The following is a 22,223-nucleotide window of genomic DNA, read 5'->3' on the forward strand; positions in this document are numbered from 1 at the left end:
TGGCAGAACTGTACCTGTACGTGGCAATGGCATTGGTTCAGGGAATTTAATTGTTTCGTTATGTATTGATTTCCCTAAATTTGATTTGTTAAATATACCAGCATCTCCTTCCTTTCCATATGACCCAACATCTACAGCCAAGAATCTACACTTTGCATCTACCAGATCAAGTAAGACGGTGGAGAAATAATTTTTATAATTGAAGTAGAGAGATCCAGAATTATCGGGCCTCAAAATTCGTACGTGTTTCCCATCTATTGAAGCACAGGCATTAGAAAAATTCCAGATTTCAAGAAAATCTTTCGCCGAATTTTTTAGTACTTCTTTGTTAGGGAACGGTATAGCAAGATCCATCATCCTAGAACAAATTGCTTTCAAAGTGTCTCTAATGATTTTACTGATCCAACTGTGATAAATCCTGTACTGAAATGCTAAGGATCTGTAACTTTCCCCAGTTGCCAGGAATCTGAAAATGTAAATAAACCTATTTAATATGAGAATGTTCACACCTGCGGAGTAACGGTCAGCACGTCTGGCTGCGAAACCAGGTGGCCCGGGTTCGAATCCCGGTCGGGGCAAGTTACCTGGTTGAGGTTTTTTCCGGGGTTTTCCCTCAACCCAATACGAGCAAATGCTGGGTAACTTTCGGTGCTGGACCCGGACTCATTTCACCGGCATCATCACCTTCATATCATTCAGACGCTAAATAACCTGGATGTTGATACCGCGTCGTAAAATAACCCAATAAAATAAAATAAAACATCAGAATATAATAAAAATTAAACTATCCGTTTCAGAATGCAAAGGAAGATGCAGAACAATCAGAGATTCATACAGAAAAAAATAAAAATAAAATTAAGATGGCGAGCACATCTGGGTCAGTAGCTTTCACAAAATCCAAATATAACAATGAGAACCTAAGATTCTTAGCCGAGTGTATCAAGGAAAGGCCGTAAGTACATTTTGCGATACCGGTATTTATTTTCTCTTTATTTTTAACAGTACCAGTTGATGCTTATAATTACTATATTTCATAATTTAAACCCATTTTAGAACGAAAAGTATCTTCCCGGAATCGAGTTGTCTTCTAGAAGTAGAAGATGTGAGCCAACCAAGCAATAGCACCATCATAAATACTGAATTACAAATACTGGTATTCGAAATTGTAGAGAATGTCGCAGGGAATGAAGAATTGGGGATAGAGATACAAGACATTAACGATAAACATGAAGGAGAAGAAAGGGGACAACCAACTGATGATGAACAGAACCAAGAACCGTCATGTAAAAAGCAGAAATATTCCAAAGAAAAAATGTTCCTAGAAATTTAAAAAAGTCGTGAAGAAAGAAATGTTTTTATAAAAGAACTTCTTGGAAGTAGAATGAAAAGGGAAAATGATCCTATTGATTGTTTCCTAAAAAGCATGGATGAGACAATAAAGACATTTCCGCCACATCTAATTGCTGAAACAAGACTAAAAATTTGTGAACTAGTCACACAGATGGAGTTGCGCTCATTAAAAGGAAAAAAAAAATGTTATGAGTTTAGTAAACGAGGAAAATATTAATTAACAATTGTTAATATGTTACAGGATTTGTGTTAGTGATTATTCGTTATTTTCATTACCTTAGAAGTAATCGAGTGCGAAAACCCATATCCGCTCAAGAAAAGCTGTGTCTAACTCTAAGGTAATGAAAATAACGAATAATCACTAACACAAATCCTGTAACATATTAACAATTGTTAATTAATATTTTCCTCGTTTACTAAACTCATAACATTTTTTTTTTTCCTTTTAATGAGCGCAACTCCATCTGTGTGACTAGTTCACAAATTTTTAGTCTTGTTTCAGCAATTAGATGTGGCGGAAATGTCTTTATTGTCTCATCCATGCTTTTTAGGAAACAATCAATAGGATCATTTTCCCTTTTCATTCTACTTCCAAGAAGTTCTTTTATAAAAACATTTCTTTCTTCACGACTTTTTTAAATTTCTAGGAACATTTTTTCTTTGGAATATTTCTGCTTTTTACATGACGGTTCTTGGTTCTGTTCATCATCAGTTGGTTGTCCCCTTTCTTCTCCTTCATGTTTATCGTTAATGTCTTGTATCTCTATCCCCAATTCTTCATTCCCTGCGACATTCTCTACAATTTCGAATACCAGTATTTGTAATTCAGTATTTATGATGGTGCTATTGCTTGGTTGGCTCACATCTTCTACTTCTAGAAGACAACTCGATTCCGGGAAGATACTTTTCGTTCTAAAATGGGTTTAAATTATGAAATATAGTAATTATAAGCATCAACTGGTACTGTTAAAAATAAAGAGAAAATAAATACCGGTATCGCAAAATGTACTTACGGCCTTTCCTTGATACACTCGGCTAAGAATCTTAGGTTCTCATTGTTATATTTGGATTTTGTGAAAGCTACTGACCCAGATGTGCTCCTGGCAACTGGGGAAAGTTACAGATCCTTAGCATTTCAGTACAGGATTTATCACAGTTGGATCAGTAAAATCATTAGAGACACTTTGAAAGCAATTTGTTCTAGGGTGATGGATCTTGCTATACCGTTCCCTAACAAAGAAGTACTAAAAAATTCGGCGAAAGATTTTCTTGAAATCTGGAATTTTTCTAATGCCTGTGCTTCAATAGATGGGAAACACGTACGAATTTTGAGGCCCGATAATTCTGGATCTCTCTACTTCAATTATAAAAATTATTTCTCCACCGTCTTACTTGATCTGGTAGATGCAAAGTGTAGATTCTTGGCTGTAGATGTTGGGTCATATGGAAAGGAAGGAGATGCTGGTATATTTAACAAATCAAATTTAGGGAAATCAATACATAACGAAACAATTAAATTCCCTGAACCAATGCCATTGCCACGTACAGGTACAGTTCTGCCACATGTCATTCTTGGTGATGAGGCATTTAAACTAACAACATCAATAATGAGGCCATATCCCAGAGAACAATCAAAGTCTGACATAAAAAAGGTCATATACAATTTTATTATCGTCACTGTCAAGCAAGAAGAACAGCTGAACATGCTTTTGGAATCCTGTGTCAAGTCTTCCGAGTAATTTTTTTTACCCCTATTGCTGTCAATCCTGAAGCAGTGGATGACATTGTTATAGCATCCTGTATCATCCACAATCTTCTACGTAATGAATGTATTTCACACAATATAGAGGTAAAAAATGAACAAGATGCACAATTACCTAAGCATAACTTAATACCAATGGGAAGACATGGTGGAAATTCCACATTTGAGTCATGCGTTATTAGAGATACTTTTTGCAAATATTTCTCCAGTAAAGGAGGTCAAGTCACATGGCAGTTAAATCAGGTCACAAGAGTTGATTAAAATAAGGGAACGACTTCAGAATACCGCGTAAGTACATAAATATGTCGTTATTGCTTTGTTGAATTATTTATTTTTGGTCCAGGGGATATATTTTTTATGTACTTATTTATTTAATTATCTTTGTGCCATAAATAAAAACATGTATTTTAATTATTTTTAATTTGTACAGTCTTTGTACGTAAGTACTTACGCGGTATTCTGAAGTATAGCGAAAAATTGCTTTCATACATGTATCCAAGTAGGCTAAATGCATTTTCCATGTTCAACACATGTTTTAAGTAGTAACATTTTGTTACCTTTATTGCTCTATGTTTTATCTATGTTAGTCATTAAATTGTAGTGTATTATTAGTTTTAATCTAGTTATTTACTGTAGAAACAGCAGCAATGAGTATATTTTATTGTGTATAAGAAATATGGTTCTGTTAATTATATCAAAATAAACTTTTAGAAATTCAACAATTGAGTTATCATTAAATAATGTCGCATAGAAGGTAACCGGATGTCTGATGTAACACAAAAATTAATGAAGAAGTAATGTGACACAAATCCAAATTGAGGGTAATACTATAAAGATTAATCATCACTATTTCTGACTATATATTTTTAGTTTTGTGCTAAATTAAACAGCCAGGATGACCTATCAAATATGTAATAACAATAACAAACGAATTATTATGTTACAGTAAACTTACTAGATTTTCCCAACGTGTCGGCAATCATCTGCCACACATTCTCTTTTACTGTCATGTTATTATAATTATTATTGGATAAATTGTACAATATTGGATGGTTCCGTACCAAATCTATGAATTTTTCATCCATAACATAGTTGAAATGGGATACCATTTTTGTAAGAATCCCGCAGTGAGATGCCGGATCAGTTGCCGGCCATTCAAGCGGACCGTGACGCAATCTTGCGCAGACTGAGTGTGCGCAGCGGCGTGGCGTATTGGAAACCATCATTACGTAATATCCACCGGAGATGTCTGCGTGGAAACGAAATTCCGTCCCCGCATTACGTAACAGGATATGCGTGGCTCTTGGAAACCAGGGCTTAATTCGTTGAAATCATGCACGCACGCTTCATTACGAAATTTTTGCACATTTTTTATGTACGATTCAATAACTTTCATTTGTATCGCACGCATATTTGGATGTGTTGAAATTACAGGTTATGTTTACTCTATCAGTAGGCCTGCTTACCTTATTTCTATACTCGCAATTATGCATTATAATTAAGCATAACGCTAAGTAGGCCTACAACTTGTAAATTCAATTTGTCTACACTTCAATTTTATTTATTCGTTTCATACGCTACTCCAATATGAAGTCTGATTACTTTAATATGTTACTAAGACTAAACTAGTGCTGAGGTAGTTCCTTTCGTACTGATAGACCTTGCATATGCGAATTAGTTGGATTAGTTTAAGCTTTTATTATGTTTTGCTTATAGGATCAAATGCATCTTCACAAAAAATAAATTCAACGGTTTTCAGTTCAGAAATTACCGGAACTACCTCAGCGCTAGTTTTCGTTATAGTCAGGGATGTAGGCACTGGAAGGGGAAAAGGAACTGGCCATCCTATCCCATTATCTCTTGGCTTAGTTGTTTTATGAGTGATGCCTTATTGGCCTTCGGACACTTGACTAAACGACAGTTGTACAGCAATAAGGCAAGCCCTAAGCAACTAAACTTACAATGTTATGTTATCATGTCGAATGTGAATATGATAGCACACTTCAAATTGCAGACCACTACATTAATATACAGTATTTATACATATATTGCTGAATAATTGAGGTGTATAGTTCCAAATGTCGACATCTGGCATTTTTACGAAAAATGAGTTACGATCATTTCTTATATTTTTGGGTTGAAATACATTGGAAAAACACTTTTTCTATCCTCAAAAACTCGATATTCCTAACATAAATCAAGCTTTAAAATATGGAGTTTTTTCCAAAACCCGACTTATTTTGTTAAGGTATTGTTCCAAAACTCGACATATGCAGTTTATTCCAAAGTCCGACATTTACACTTCCATTGTGTGAACTATGAAGGCAGTAACGTTCCAGAAGTCGACATCTTTGCTCAAGACAAAGAAAGTGTGTGATTTCTTTATGCCACTAGTGTTTTCTTTTAGAATATCATAATTCTTCAGTGCACGGAACTTACCGGGAAAATCGACAATGGAACTTTAGCTGAATAAGAATATGTTTCATTATATTGGTACTTCAGAGCTGTGCAGATTTTTACAACGTGTTAATATGGTGTGTGAGCTTCTTACAGAAGTAAAATTTTCATAGAATCTCACATGCAAATTTCGCCTTCAGAGCCTGGGCGTGGAAGAAAGAGAGTCGGTGATACAAAGAACTACACAAAACACAGAAAAGGGATAGGAAGTTAAGTTTTATGCTAACTGTAATGTTTGTCTTTACAGTGACTGTTCGATGCTTGCCTGTATTTGATAATTTTTGTATTGATTATTGGTAGCTACTCTCTCAGAACTCAAAACATTACCCATAAACCAAAGAAGTTTCCTAACTCAGCGTGATAGCAAACACTTTTACGAAGTGTTTTACAGCGTCCTTAATAAGTTGGTTCAAGATTAATTCATACTGAATACACAACAGCTGATTATCCTAAAACATATTTTGTTAACAGAACAGTGAGACATCAGGGGATGGGAGTAGGTCATGTTCTACCAGTTTACCGACAAACTTTCTTAAAAAATCTTGCAAGTGTCAAAGAATTGGGTGGGACTTCTATCTAAGTGGCATTTAACAATTGGAATTCCGCCAGTAAAAAAAGAAGAGAAGAGGATACATGTAGCAAGAAATGTGAAATAAAGTGATATGCTATGAAAGACTTCGTCGAACAATTAGGTAAAATTAGCCAGCTCTATTTCCTCCACACCAACGGATAGTATTTTTTATGGAATTGAGAAGGAGGCGAAGAAGATGAACATTATTAAATCCGAAGATTACTGCAATATCTTCAACAACAATGACACCATAAACAAGTTAAATATACACTGTCCAGTTTATGACTGAAAAACGAACATACAAACTGTTTGAAACCACAAAATGTCTGGCATTTCAAACCAAAATTCTGTAAAAGAATCAAGGTAAAGGAATAAAAAAATGGAGTTGTGATAAGGGGTGAACAAAACTATAGAAGAATTGTAAATTTGTACAAAGGATTTTGAAAAAGGGGAACGTGCTCTGGATGGAAAAATCACACTTGCACAAAAACACTATCTGTGATCCACAGGGAGAAGAGGATTTCAGGATTTAAAATGTACACTTAATAAAGATTAAATACAAAATTCTGATGATATACCTAAATAAATGACAATTTGTTATTATATTCCATGGATTCAATAAAATTAATAGCTTTTTAGTATAAAATGTGGATTATTTATGGGAAATTATATTATTAGAATTTACAAAATCCGACATAAATTTTATTTTTAGTTTGAAAATCCGACATATATTTTAATGTTAGTTCCAAAATCCGACATATGCAATAGTTAGTTCCAAAACACGACATGTTCAAATTTAATAATCTAATAACTCTTACAAAAATACATACTTTTAGTACAAACATGTAATTTTATCCTCAGCTTTACTCTTAAAGACTATTATAAAAATTTCCTGCACATCTCAGCACTGGAAATACTACATATAGTTTTTTGGCTTTTTCTCTAAACCACTTAGAAAGCAAATGTCGGGTTTTGGAACTATCCACCTCAATTATTTTACAGTGAAAGCAAGCACTTGCGTTGAGAAATCTTCACACAGATTAGTTATAAACACTGACAAAACATTTCCGGAAAAAGGTAAGGAATGCTTAATGCATTGAGTATAAATTAAGTAGTTAACTTATATAAAATAACTCTTTCTGTCTAATTTTGATTTTCTCCAGTGCCCTGTCATTCCGTAGCTACGTTATGATGCCATATAAAATTATAGGTTATGTTTACTGTATTTACCTTCTATTCCTATATTCACAATTATACATTATAATTAAGCATAATGTGGTGTATAATACCCCCGCACGTTCGATTTGTATTTTAATTAATATATTTATTACGACACTGGGTTTTATTGAATTGTATTTATCGACTATCTACGAGGGGAAGTAATATAACCGTATGTACATTTCATAGGAGGGACTGTGGTGAATTTTCTACCTGCAGGTAAGGAAGATAACCGTGTTCTGAAGTTTATCCTAAATATATTCTTTATTAAATCTCAAAATACCTTTCGTTCTCAACTTAAAATGTTGACGCAAATAGGTTATGTGGTGAATTGTCTTCACATTAAAACAACACAGTTTTATAATTATTCCTGAAACATATTATGCAACAAATAGATGGAACTTATGCACACATTACACTGAATAAAAATGTAATTGTATTATTTATTTGCACCCTACTGTACTGGGATGTATTGAATTGTATTTATCTAACCTACCAGAGGAAGTAACACAAAACCGTAAGTACACTAATTTCATAGGAGGGACTGTGGTGAATTTTTTACCTACAAGTAAGGAAGGTAGATGTGCTGAATTAAAATCACAATATAAATAATTCTTCTTTATTAAATCTCAAAATAGTTTCCATTCCAAACTTAAAATGTTGATGCAAACAGGTTATGTTAACATGTAAAACTCCGTTTACATTAAAATAACACAGTTTTTTTTATTTATTTCTGCAACATATTATGCAATGAGAAGTGAATGGATCTTATGCACACATTACACTAAATAAAACTGAGCACTGACACGCAATAAAGTAATATATTTCAATCAGCTCCGTTTACTCAAATATAAAAGCCCGACTTTTCGAGTGACGTCACACAACTTACATTACGGCCTGGGGCCTGTTTCACAATGTTTACAAGCTTTGTAAATTGTAAACTTCTGTTTCACAATCTTTGTTTGTAATGTTGAACTTTACAAAGGAAATCAAATCTTTACAAATTAAATTTTGCTCACTTTACAAGTATTCTGTTTCACAATGAAGGGCAATTTTACAAACGTGTAAACGGCAATTTTACAAACGTGTAAACTTTACTTGTAAAATTAGCACATTTTCTACAATACCTTTGAGATGTGTAAAGTTTGATATTGCAACAAATTATGAATAAATACAATAAAGAAATAATTATTAAATTAATTTTTGAGTAACTGGATAATATTAAGAATTAAACTAATGCAGTTTTGACCTTATTAAGGAGTTCTAATGACTCAGACGAAGATATTGAATTTAGGCCTAATCAAACGAAGACGTATACGTAAAATTCTCCAGCCAAGAATTAATAACACGTTCGTATCATTGTATGAATTTAATGAAAGGTTTCGAATATGTCCTGCGCTATACTTCAGAATACCGCGTAAGTATTTATATACGAAGACAGTATTTAATACTCACACTTAAAAAAGATGTTCCCTGCACCAAAAATAAATAATTCAATAATGCAATAACGACACTACTTATGCGGTATTCTGAAGTCATTTGGAGTCCCGTTTCGCTGGAATCTCTCCTACAAGATATGGGACATCATATCCAACATCCAAAAGGGAAAAGTGATGCCCTAACCTCAAAGCGAGAATTGTATTGTTTTGCATTGTTTGCATAGTAGCTGGCAGTTCTGTGCGTTAGCAGATAAGCACGGAATTTCTAAGATATCAGTGTGCAAAAGTACCCACAGGTTAGTTGATGTTAAGAGTTAAATTCGGGGCAGGTTTTTGATCACCAAAATGTTATTTACTATAGCACAGAACTTTTATGGTGCTGCTCGGATCACTAATGTTTGTGAGGTTATGGATGCAACATTAATAAATACTCCTGGATCAACACAAAAAATGAACCAGATTTTGTAGTTAGATATTGTAATTATTTTATCAGTTGCATATTTGTACGTGGAATAAATATGTTATTTACTTATTTGACTGAATTTGGTGCTAACTTTGGTCATTTAAGTAATAGACGTATTGGTATACTCGACCTATCATATCACATGAAATTCCATTGTCGCCAATATATAAACATCTAAATACATTTAATTTCTAATTTTCTTTAACAATATTTTATATTTTCTGTTGGTGAAATATGAATCAGCAAGCTTACAATAATCTATTTTAGTACAAAATATAAACATATGTATCGATAGTAGTAAAAATACACCGACTTCAGCTCTGCTCCTTAGCGATTTTTGTAAACTGTCGTTGGAGATATTGTGTAACCAATAATGCGTATTTGTAAATATCTTTAGCTGATTTTGTAAAGTTCGTCAACTACAAACTAATAAGATAGCATTGTGAAACACAATTTTCAAGCATTTGTAATCTTTTACTTGTTATTTGTAAATTGTTAATTTGTAATTTGTAAGGATTGTGAAACGGGCCCCTGGTCTAGATCGAGAAGGCATTAATTGTGTTTAATTTTGAAACATGGGAACTCCGCCTAGGAAGCAACCGCGGGGAAGTACGTTCGCAAAGGAGAAAGATAAAATATAATGTGTTTAAATTATGTAAGAAGGAAACAGGAGTAGTCTAACTATTCCTCTGAAAAAAGCTGTGGAAAGAACAGCGAAAACATAGGGGAAGAGTGAAAAATCGGTGAGAAACACAGCAAAAGAATACGAGAAAGCTATCATTTCGGACACACAATGTATGCTTAAAACAAAGCTTATTTTCCCAGCTATGGATAACATTTTGACATGTAGTAGTATGTAGTATTTTCCTCCGGGCTCTCTTCTGTGCTACGATTGTGTGAAGGCTGAGAGCCACAGTGGACCAAATCCATTTTCAGAGTTTTGAAGCTTATCTCATCTTTTGATTGTCTGCTGAGTCACGTACTCAACAGATAGCGTCATTTGGTCCAAATCCTGCACGTTATGAAATAATTAAAGCAACAAAAATACTCTCTCAAGCAAATGCCAATTCTTTTGAGAAGAAGAGTGAGCTATATCCAAACGTCAAATGAAAGATGCTGCTTCTTGCCATGTGACTTGATGTAGAACAGACAGACGAAGTGGAAGAAAATAACTCGACTGAGGTGAAATCTTGAAAGCGTGTGGAAAACTGTGATAAGTGGGAAAAGTATGTAAAAAAAAGGAAAATAAATAGTGGCCAAGAGTATGTAAATGCAAGTGGAAATCCTGTGTCTACGGAAATGTACACTGACAAAGACTGCAAATGTGAATTGTGTTGTGTCGAACGTTTGGATAATGAAAATGATCGAGCACATGTGCATTATACATTCTTGTCAGTAAGTAATCTTGACCAGCAAATGTAAATCTTGCAGGAATGGTTCATGTAATGAATACAAGGGGGCAAAAAGGATCTCCTGATGTAGAAGGTAGTCATGAACAGCATTCACGGGTATATTATATTAAGTTAAAGGTACGTACCATAACCTCAAAAATTATATTTGCAGTATATTCATAAACAAGGTACCTATTTAAATAATCATCTCTTTTAATACCTATGAAAACCTTATTCTGAGCTATTGAAATTTCATTAATCAAGCGGTTTACTGTACACTTTGATCTAACTTCGTTAGAGTATGTATTAATTTATAATGAAATGAACAAATTAATTATTTAATAAATTATTTTTCATTCAATTTAGAAAATTATATTTCAAAAGAAGGCGAATTTTTGGACCAAGAAACAAGTTGAAATGTTTATCTCTATAAAAGTAGCCTATGTATTCCTATTGTGAACATTAATTTTTATTTTTAGTTTAGCACTAATATCCGAGTATGCATTTGAACTGAATTTAACGGAGGGGAGCGCTATGGCCCAGAAATGCGACTTGTTCCGATCTATTGCGCTAGCCCTTTGGTGACGCATTCCCAAACCCACACCTCCCGACCACACTGAGGTTCTCTGGTCCAGGTTTCAAGCGGTTATTTAGTAAGTCTATGCGAGCAGGCAACCTCTACTACTGTACTTATCACTATCACCAACAAAATGGATGAAACATAAATGGCTGAGTTGCGAATAAGCTGAACCAATGAAAATTAAATTTCGTTATTCTCTAAATGAGATAGAAGCAGGTTTTCCAAAATTTAGAAATGGAAAAATAGGCACCGAGACAGCTTTTTGAGATGGCCCAGTAACAAATTTTTGTTTAGACAAGATAAATGTAGTGCCATAGTGGACCAACTCCAAGACTTTGAAATACGTATAATTTCATGATGTTATAATTAGGGCAAAATATATGTTTTTCCTTTTTATGTTATATATATATATAATTTCATCACCACCTTTTTAATATATTAAATTAACTACTTATTAATATGCATTCAACGAATTATTTTATGTATTTAACTTTACCTCAATTTTTCTGTTTCATGAAAATGGCATTTGGCCCACTATGGCTCTCAGCCTTTCATATATTCGATGCAAGTTCACGCTCCGAGTTATTCATAAGTGTCTCTGGTAGGCGGCTACTGCATCGTTGTAGGTTGTGTACATGCTTTCTCTCTTCCCCTCCACTCCCCATTCCCGTCTAATACGCATATAAACATGATAGTGACGCCCTCGGAGAGCAGCGCTATTCCTATTTGTTCCGAGTAGTACCTACTTGTACAGTAGAGGAATCCGCTGATTGAGGTTCTGGCTGATATGTAGGCCTACACTCAACGGCAAAAAGAATGGGCCGCCGACAATTTCAAAGTTCCAGAAACAAACATTGCGCATGCTCGTCTCATGAAAGCCGTAGTTCACCAGGTAACACATAATTAAACCTTTTAAATTCGCCGTATTTTGTTTAAGATCTTGAAATATGTTATAAAATCGAATGGAGGGTTGATTCTAGATACATCATTGTCTCTGAAGAATGAAATAATAATAAAATTGATTAAATAAATACAAAATCAACCGAAGCGAATATGAACAGGAAAACCACGAATTATGCCGAAACGATATTAACAGTCTCAGTAGCGTAAGTCGTTATGGTATTGGTCCTTTAAACGAGTTAATAATAGTAGCTTAAGTTTCGAATCTCCCACGATCTTCTATTTTTAAATTACAAATTTTCCATCATACAGTATATGTCTCGTAAAGCTATATTTACGTGGCGACATCTCTTATAATATGCCCGAACTCTAATAAATAATAAACCTCCCTCTCTCTTCCAAGCAATACTCCTGTCTCGTCATTACGCTTGAAGATGGCAGAGAGATAACTCCGTCAACAAGTAATTGCCCTGGTTCGCGTAGGTTATTCTGCGTCGATGGCGGCTAGAGATATTAGAGTCCCATTGTCAAATGCTAAGCGGTGGGCTAATTTTTTTTATCGAGAATGGTGAAGTTGTGAATCTTCCCATTCCTGGTCGGCCGCTCATCTCTACAAGGGAAGGGGACGCCATGTTATTGAGAGAAGTTGAGAACCACCCCTTTACGACTGCCTCTCAACTCAAGATGGCGTCCAACTTTCCAGGTTCCCCACACACCGTGAGAAGACGTTTTAAAAAGCGTGGCATACAGTGTCCTCGAGCTGTGAGGAGAGAACATTTAACGAAGGAGCATCTAGCATATGCTACTCTCCGACAGGACTTCGATTGGAGAAATGTCATTTTCTCCGACGAGGTAATTATCTCCATTAGCAACGAAGGTCCTGCCCTAGTTTATCGTATGGATTGCCACCAATACGATGAACGCTAAGTGAGACGACTTAACAGGCCGGGTCGCGTTAGCGTCGCGTGTTGGAGGTGGATGTGATACGATGGGGCAGAACTTCTGGAACGCATACACGGTTGGTTTAGGGCAGAAGTCTACGAACACATTTTGGCAAATATAATGATCCCTTCCACCCGAAAAAGATATCCAGAAGGAACACTTTTCTTCCAGCAAGATAATCACCCGGTACACACCGCGAACCAGATTCAAAGATGGTTTACGAGGAGGCTTAATGTCGACCTGGTCGACTGGCCTCCAAAATGACCACTTATGAATCCGATTGAAAATTTGTGGCTTACAGTCAGAAGGATCCTACGCTCTAATTGGGCAGAACAACCACCCGTTCGGACAGCTGGCGAATTGTGAGACAGAGTTCTGGATGCGTGGGAGGAGGTGGCCATGAATTTAGACCTGTTCCATAATCTTGTGGACTTCATGCCGCACAGAATGAGGGCAGTTGTTGACGCAGGTGGTTTGTGGACGAGATACTAATCCCCACCACAGGCCTTTTTGTTAATATATTAACAAAGTGCTTGTTTTTTGTTTCTTTAATTATTCATTTATGTTTGATATGCGTCTGGTTGTTTAGGATGTGAAACAAGCATTTTTGTTTATACAGGCCTTCTCGCCTATTAATAACCCACAGGTGATGGGCAATAATATTTTACAAGGGAGGAATAACAAAGTTTCTTAACAAATACCATTTCACATTTAAACTAATAAATTAATTAAAAACTAAAAAAAAAAAAGAATAATTTTACAGTACCATGAGGCAGACTCACAATCTCTGTTAAGGAAGTCAGACAGTTTACCACAGCTCGTAAGGTTGACTACTGTACATTGTAGATGGACGACTTTCACTGAAGAGGCACCACAGCAATGCCTTGAAGTGCAGTGCTTTTACACGAATCAACTGCACGATAGGACTTCAGCATTTCTATCAACCAAGAGTCGACCCACTCTTTTTGCCGTTAAGTGTACATCTATTATCAAGCAGTACATCTCCCTTGATGATACTATATGTGTCAAAGGAAGAACAATTGTAACATTGAAATAAATAATGCCCTAAGTTCTAAAACATGAGAAATTGTATTAATGGTGAAAATGAAATCTATGTGCCAATGCCTATATCGTATAAACTGGGTTAACTTCAAACACGAGGAGAAGTAGATGAATATTATAACAATAGATTGCAGTTGAGTTATGTACCCGGTATTGTTGCATAAAATATGAGCTATGTACCAGAACATGTTTGACCTTGTTCAGCTAGCTATAGCAGCAAGTGATGGTATATACTTGGTAAAGGGACATTCATACATGAGCGTTGTGATAGGAACTTTGCTCAGATAGAAAATAAGAAGACGAAAGAGAAGGGTGAAGTACCTTTGGATTTGGTTAAAATTACGGTAACTGTAACATCAAAACCATTTCATGTCACCATTATGAAAGTAACAGACTTCTTGGACTTCAAAGATGTTGCAGGTTCATTAATCAATTTCACTAACATGCAAATCACACAGGTTAAATGGATCAGAATTGCAAAGGATAGGCCAGACATTGTGCAAGTGAAGAGAACCTTCAGTGACTTGGAGGCCTGGAGTGGCATTTTGGTGATGAAGAATAATGTTGCACTAGAAACAATTTTTCAGACAGAGATTCCTCAATTGAAGTGCGGAAGCAAACTTTCAAAGGAAAAAATAAACAATCTAAGAGCTATGTTGCCATCTCTGAAGCCTGAGAACAGAGGATTCTATGAAAATTCATTTGAACAAGAGTGATGCGGGTACCCAAGAGTGAATTTTGAAGAAATTCTCTCAAAAATCACAATTTTGGTCTTTGACATAAAATATTCCATATCTCCCTCTATAAAAAATAGTACCACCAGTACGGTCATTTTTAAAGTCCATTCGCCAATTTTAAAAGTCCCGTAGTGCTTTCAATTCCAGCTGCGACACGCTCAGTTTTGCACTGTTTTCTAACACTTGAAATTTTCAGCATTTTCATTCCTACAAAATGCTCCTTGCGAAGTAGATTTTGTGATAGACAGTTCAAACTTGGTATTTAAGTTCACAGATATATAGTGAATAAAAATTGCTCTGAGTTTTAAAGTGAATACAATTTCGATATATATTTTTGTCAGTTTCTTATATATTTTTTATTTTTAAGAAAAAATTATATAATATTAAAACAATTCTAGAGCTTTATCTAATCAACCTACATGGAAACTCAGGGAATTTAAATAAGTATATGTGTGGTGAGCCTATTAAAAATTATGAGAACGAAAAAAAAAAAATACGCAAGGGACTTTTTTAGTTACTCGCCCCCAAAAATGTAAACTTGTCCATAACTTGTGAAGCATGAGAGCTACAAGGACAAATTTTTGTGAGTTATTTAGTTATATTAGTATACTTCTATGGTCCAAATTTGAAAAATCTAGCTTTTGTAGTTTAGAATTTCGTAATTTCACTCTTGGGTACCCAATGTACTGTGTCAAAGGATGAAATTATTTTGTTCTCTAATATTATTTTTTATTAATATCTCTGGTACATACATCATACTATTCATTTTGTTTCTAGTGGACGTACCCCACTATTCATGTAAATACTTTGGTACTTATGTCGTTTCACTTTTTTCAATTTGCAATTTAAATTGCAGGATTCAATACTATTGGAAATTGCAAATAGGCATTAAATGATTAAATCGTAATTTTTCTGTGCATGTACAGTATCCATGATTATATATAATTTAAACAGTTTTCTTTTCTTGCCTGGATAAAATGATTTTGGTACTTATCTCGTTATTTATTTCAATGCTACCATTGTTTGTATGCACCTGAAGTCTGACTAGTATAATATGTCATTAGTCGGCGATATATGCAATGGAGGGGGAAAGGAACTGGCAACCCTGCCGCATTATCTCCTGGCCTAGTTGCCTCATCTTTGTGTCACTTGTGAAGTACAGACCTGTCTTCGGACTGCTGACTAAACAACAACAGTAGAGGAGGCAAGACCTGTCCTGTGACCTTACAATGTACCGTGGCTGTTTCCTTAATGGATATGGAGGGGGAAGATAGGTTTTAGTCTGAGATGAACTTCTGTGTCGGTAGATTCTTATAATATTAGCCATCATGAAATTAACTCTCTTTCTAATAGCTCATTTTTCACTTCTCATATAGGCTAACTCACATGCCAGGTCTCGCCTCCTCATATATACCTAGAGCCACTCTGTAAAATCAATTTATTTCAAAATACATCGAAAAGTAAAATGTAACCTTATCAACAGTAAACGAATTGAACTTGGTCATCATACGTACGAATTTATTATCATACACGCACGCACACACACATAACTTATGTATGTGTGTCTGTAAGCTGACCAGACGATTTCCAGGGACAGTCCCCTGTTTTGAGTTGCTGTCCTCGTGGAACAAATGTCCCCGTTTTTGTCCCCGGAAATTAATTTTGTCCTCAGAAACTTTGATTTTGTTCCAATAACATTTTACTGAAACTGCTGCGAGTCATGCACATTTCTGAACGGTTCCCAGTATCACAGAGAAGAAACAGCAAGCACAGTATGAGATATATTGCACTCTTTGAGAAGAACATAGCATCTTTGTTTTCGGTTATCTTAGCATTCGCGTTGTGCGGAATGGTTAGAACTGCAGCAGCATCCATTTCTAAGTAGTTCAAAAATGAAGAATTTTGTGACAAACTAAAAGGTGAAAAGTGGTATGATGTTTTCAACATAAAAAACAATTTCACTCCATTTGAAAATCTTCTCAAAATAGTGTCATTAATCATGTGTCTTCCAGGGAATAATTCATCAGTTGAAAGACTTTTCTCCTCCGATTTACGTCTCGGCTTCCCCAAAAATCTTTTCCCCTCCGGTCTCCCAACTAACAATATATGCATTTCTAGATTCGCCCATACGTGCTACAAGCCCTGCTCATCCCAAACGTCCTAATTATGTCAGGTGAAGAATACAATGCGTGCAGTTCTGCGTTGTGTAACTTTCTCCATTCTCCTGTAACTTCATCCCTCTTAGCCCCAAATATTTTCCTAAGAACCTTATTCTCAAACACCCTTAATCTCTGTTCCTCTTTCAAAGTGAGATTCTAAGTTTCACAACCATACAGAACAACCGGCAATATAACTGTTTTATAAATTCTAACTTTCAGATTTTTAACAGCAGACTAGATGACAAAATCTTCTCAACCGAATAATAACAGACATTTCACATATTTGTTCTGCTTCTAATTTCCTCCCGAGTGTCATTTATATTTGTCACTGTTGCTCTTAGATATTTGATTTTTTCCACCTCTTCGAAGGATAAATCTCAAATTATTTTATTTCCATTTCGTACAATATTCTGGTCACGAGACATAATCATATACTTTGTCTTTTCGGGTTATACTTCCAAACCTATCGCTTACATGTTTCAAGTAAAATTTCCATGTTTTCCCTAATCGTTTGTAGATTTTCTCTAACATATTCACGTCAGTGTCGATGCGTGAGGTCAAGACCAAGGCATGCTCTAATCAATTACTATAATTTCCCTTTGAAGGGATGGGGCATTGGTGGAGATGTTTATTATTACTATTATTATTATTATTATTATTATTATCATTATTATTATTTCGTATTAATTATTTAAAAGTAATTTCTATTTTGTATAATAGAAGAAAGGTTAATTATTTTCATTACTCACCGCTTTATTTATATATGAAATCCAGCCGCCGCCGCTTCTTCTTGTCGAATTCCTCAATAACTGCATCATGAAAAGTTGAAGTTCAGATTGTCTTAATTGATTTTATCATCTCCTTTTTAATGGAGATGACGGCAAGTCCACTTAAACAGTCTTTACTCAACGTACTGCGGGCATAGGTTTTGATATGTTTCAGTGTGGAAAATGATCGTTTTACCAAAGCTGTTGTCACAAGAATGGTAAGAATGAGATTGCACAATTTATACAATTCGGGCAACACTTCTTGGAGTCCATTTGAAGTTATATGTGTCTAGAATTTCGCGGATACTTTTCATGTTCTGAAACGTAAGATTCTTAAAGATGACATTACACTCACTTCGAAAGAGAAACTGTCAAAATAGCTCCCGTACGTTTCTTGAAGACTGGTTAAAGCAGACGTGAGAAACTCATTTTCGTACTGCAAGAACTTCGAAGAATCAAGAAGTTCAATGAATTTTAGCGACACAATATTTTCAAACCGAGTGTAAATAAATAGATAAATAAATAAATAAATAAATAACTAAATAAATAAATAAATAAATAAATAAATAAATAAATAAATAAATAAATAAATAAATAAATAAATAAATAAATAAATAAATAAATAAATAAATAAATAAATAAATAAATAAATAAATAAATAAAATAAATTTGTGTGGTAATGTTGTAAAGAATTTGGACGTAGAGTCTAAGGAAGGAAAATGTTGGATATGCTGGGGTGTCAAGAACAACTGCCCTTTTTTTTTCTCGGCGGCTGCGGTGGACCAGCCGTCATAACACTGCTATCATAGCAATCGCCGAAATTATTTCTCATCTCCGACAACAGTTTACTGGTTCCCATCACTTCCTTAGAGCAAAACTCAATGTCCATATGTTTAGTTTGGAGTATTTTATGAAGGTGCTCAGTAAGAACAAAAATGTCGGAAAAAAACTGTGAGAAGAAAACAGTTAGTGAAATCCTCTAAAAAAAGCAAGGAAACCCTTGGATGCAGCAACAGACTTACCATCCCAACAAGTTGGATGTCTAGAATTGAATTAAAAACGACAATGAAACTCTCATGGTCGCTTTTGATTCCTTGATCAATCTTTCATTATAGTTCCAACGAGTTGGTGCTACGTTGGGTAAACGACGACCGGCAATTTCGTCCAGGAACTGGGTTCTTTTAGTAGAATGTGGAAAGAAAGATGTTAGACCGCTAAGGGTTCTGAACAATATTTTACACTCTTTTATGTAGTTAACAGATTGAGTGAGAACTAGATTAAGCCTATGGGCTAGGCAATGGACAAAGAGGACATTTGGAAAAGTCTGTCTAACCAACGCTTGTCTACCACCCAACATCCCAGAAAATACGATACTGCAACCCCGTCATATGCCTGAGCTAAAATTTTCTTGGAACAATTCAGATCATTAACTGCTGTCATTACATGGGTAGCTTAATGAACTGCAGAACGATCTTTACTTACGTCCATATAAACCAGAAACCTCTCCTGAAAGTCTCCAGATGGAGACACGTATCTGATATCTAGGGCCCGGAATTTTCGAAAATGCATATGCGCATATGCAAATGCATATTTTGAGGGTTAGTGCATGTTTCGGCATTTATTTAGTTTATGTAAGATTAATTATCTGACATTTCTGAACGAACTGTAATGCCCGTGTGCACCATTCTCGATTAAAATTTGATCATGGTTAAGTCGGCACTTGACCATCTTCAACGCCAATTTGCGGAGTATCAATCTCGATCAAAGTTAAACAAGCGAGTTGATGATGGTCAAATTTGATCACGGGTGTGGGACCGATTATCTTGAATTGAACATGGTCAAGTCAAGAAAACCAAAATGGCGGCACGATTTGACGTACTTCATGGAATTGAAGATGAAATGATGTATCTTGAACACGCAAATCACTGCGGAAATAACAGAATTGGTGTTATTGTAGAAAGAGTAAGTTTGTAGATGAATAATAAAAATGTTCTTTTTTCTCAAAATAGACTAATGTTTTATATATGTTTCTGCTTTGGAAGATCGGGACTTTACTTGAGGACAAAATATTATTTAGGCCTAATTGTCCAATTTTGTTAACATAATAATAAAGTAGTTATTCTATGCCGGTAATAATATAGCAAAACTAAATGACCATTTTGTAGAATACGAGATTACCACTTATTAGCTATAGATTTGCCGTTTGAAACTATTAGGACCTATATGACGTTTTGGACAATTAGGCTATTTACGCTTGAATTAAGAGAAATTACACGGATACCTTCCTTTCCCTCTTACTCCAAAATTCCAACCTTGTGAACACAAAACAAATGGATAAATTTCAGAACAAGGATACTTTCCTTTCCCTCTTACTCCAAAATTCCAACCTTGTGCACACAAAATAAATTGGCACTAGAAACTTCCTTTTCGTATGCATAATGATGCGTATTCGACATACACAGACGAATTGCTTCTTTTTTATTTTAAAATAATTGTTAGCAAGGTATCCGTATACTGAAATTATTATTGGCACTGAAATGTGTCTTTTCGTAAGCAAAATGATGAGCATTCGACAAACACATACAAATCTGCTCTTTTTAGTAGCCTATTTCAAGTTAATTGTCAGTGAGGTATCCGTATACTGAAATTTTCCCAAATAAATTATTGGCACTGAAATGTGTCTTTTCGTAAGCAAGATGATGAGCATTCGACAAACACATACAAATCTGCTCTTTTTAGTAGCCTATTTCAAGATAATTGTCAGTGAGGTATCCGTATACTGAAATGTTTCCAATTATTATCAATAACATGAAATAACCACTGTATAAATTACGTTACAAATTATGTGGAATTATGTAAACACGTATAACTCATGTGAATTGTGAGGTTAAATCCAACCAGGTAGCCTGCTTTTCTCTTGGAGAACTTCCGTCAGTACTTTTATTCTGTAATATGGATGCATAATTGCTGACGAGTTCTAAAGGAATTCCCACTTAGAATTGTGAGAAGTTCGGTGCTCTTTTCTTTTTTTTCTTCCATGATTATTGAAACTTGTTATTTGAAAACTGCGAGGATGTTTGAAAGCAGTCCGACAAACAAAAACGAAGCGATAATTGACAGAGTGCGTTCGTTCGCTGTTTTATACGCGGTAACCTAGCGCTCAGATGATTCTTCTTAAGCGAGCGTACCGTCAGCTGACGGTACTGAGTTGATCGAGGGAAAATGTAGGTGCACCGCATCTGTAACTTGATCACTGTCAAGAATTAACCATGTTTCTGTGATTGCTGATAAACGGGCTAGATGATCGAGAATGGTGCACACGGCCATAAATCTAGTAATGAATTTGTATGTTGGACATCTCTTGGTACCACAATAACCTTCCTATTTCAAGTGACATGTTAACGGGACTATACTTCCAGTCTCACAATACATGCAGGTAGATGGACATTGCAGACCTTTTTCACAAAAGGAATTTCTTACATTTCTTTCTCAATGCAGTATCCTCTCAAACTTTGTGTCGACAGGACCGCAGGTGTTCATCTGTTGACTTGTCTTTCATTTACTAATAGTTTATGCGGTGTTCTGTCAGATTAAACTAAAAATGCCTAAAGATAAGTCCACTAAATCCTTTTTAATTAAACAGTGTATTTCAGGCAATAGTGACTATTCAAGTGACGGCGGTGTAGTGTATTGTCAAGTATGTGAGAAGACTGTGAAATGCGAGAAAAAGTTCTAACTAGAACAGCATTCGAAAACAACTGAACATCCCTGGTCAAAACAAAAGGGTAAAAACACGCAACAGGTACTTTTAACTCAGGCGAAATCACGGTCTGATGTTAGTACATTTTCCGCTGACCTTTGTAATGCTTTTGTATGCAGAACATTAAGCTGCATAAATTAAATAATCCACATCTACGATCATTTCTTCAAAAATATTGTCTTAATGAGAGGACACGAGATGAATCCAACGGTCTGACATAGGAGGGAACTGTGCATGGATTTTGGTTGATGAATCAACAGATTCGTGTGGCAGATATATAGCGAACGTCAAAGTGAGTAAATTATGTCCAAAAGAACCCAGCAAACCTCATTTACCTTCATGCAAAGTGTTGGAAAACACCAATCATAATACAGTTGCAAGATTTGGTTAGTGCATACTGTTTTGTTTTTTGTGCATATTTTCAACATTTTAGTGCATATTTGCATGCATATTTTAGGTATTTTCAGTGCATATCTATCCGGGCCCTACTGATAACAGGAGAAAGCTCGGACTTGTTGACACATCAGAGGCTTCGTCTAACAGTATGGCTATAAAAGGAGCAGCTTGAATTTCCTTTCTGATGGTCCCTAATGAAACGTTACAAACACATTGTATTATATCGTTTTGAATGTCGCTGGACATGCCAGAAAAGATTTTAAGCTGCT

This window comes from Periplaneta americana, chromosome 10 (assembly GCF_040183065.1).
Source record: "Periplaneta americana isolate PAMFEO1 chromosome 10, P.americana_PAMFEO1_priV1, whole genome shotgun sequence".
In the NCBI taxonomy this organism is placed as follows: domain Eukaryota; kingdom Metazoa; phylum Arthropoda; class Insecta; order Blattodea; family Blattidae; genus Periplaneta; species Periplaneta americana.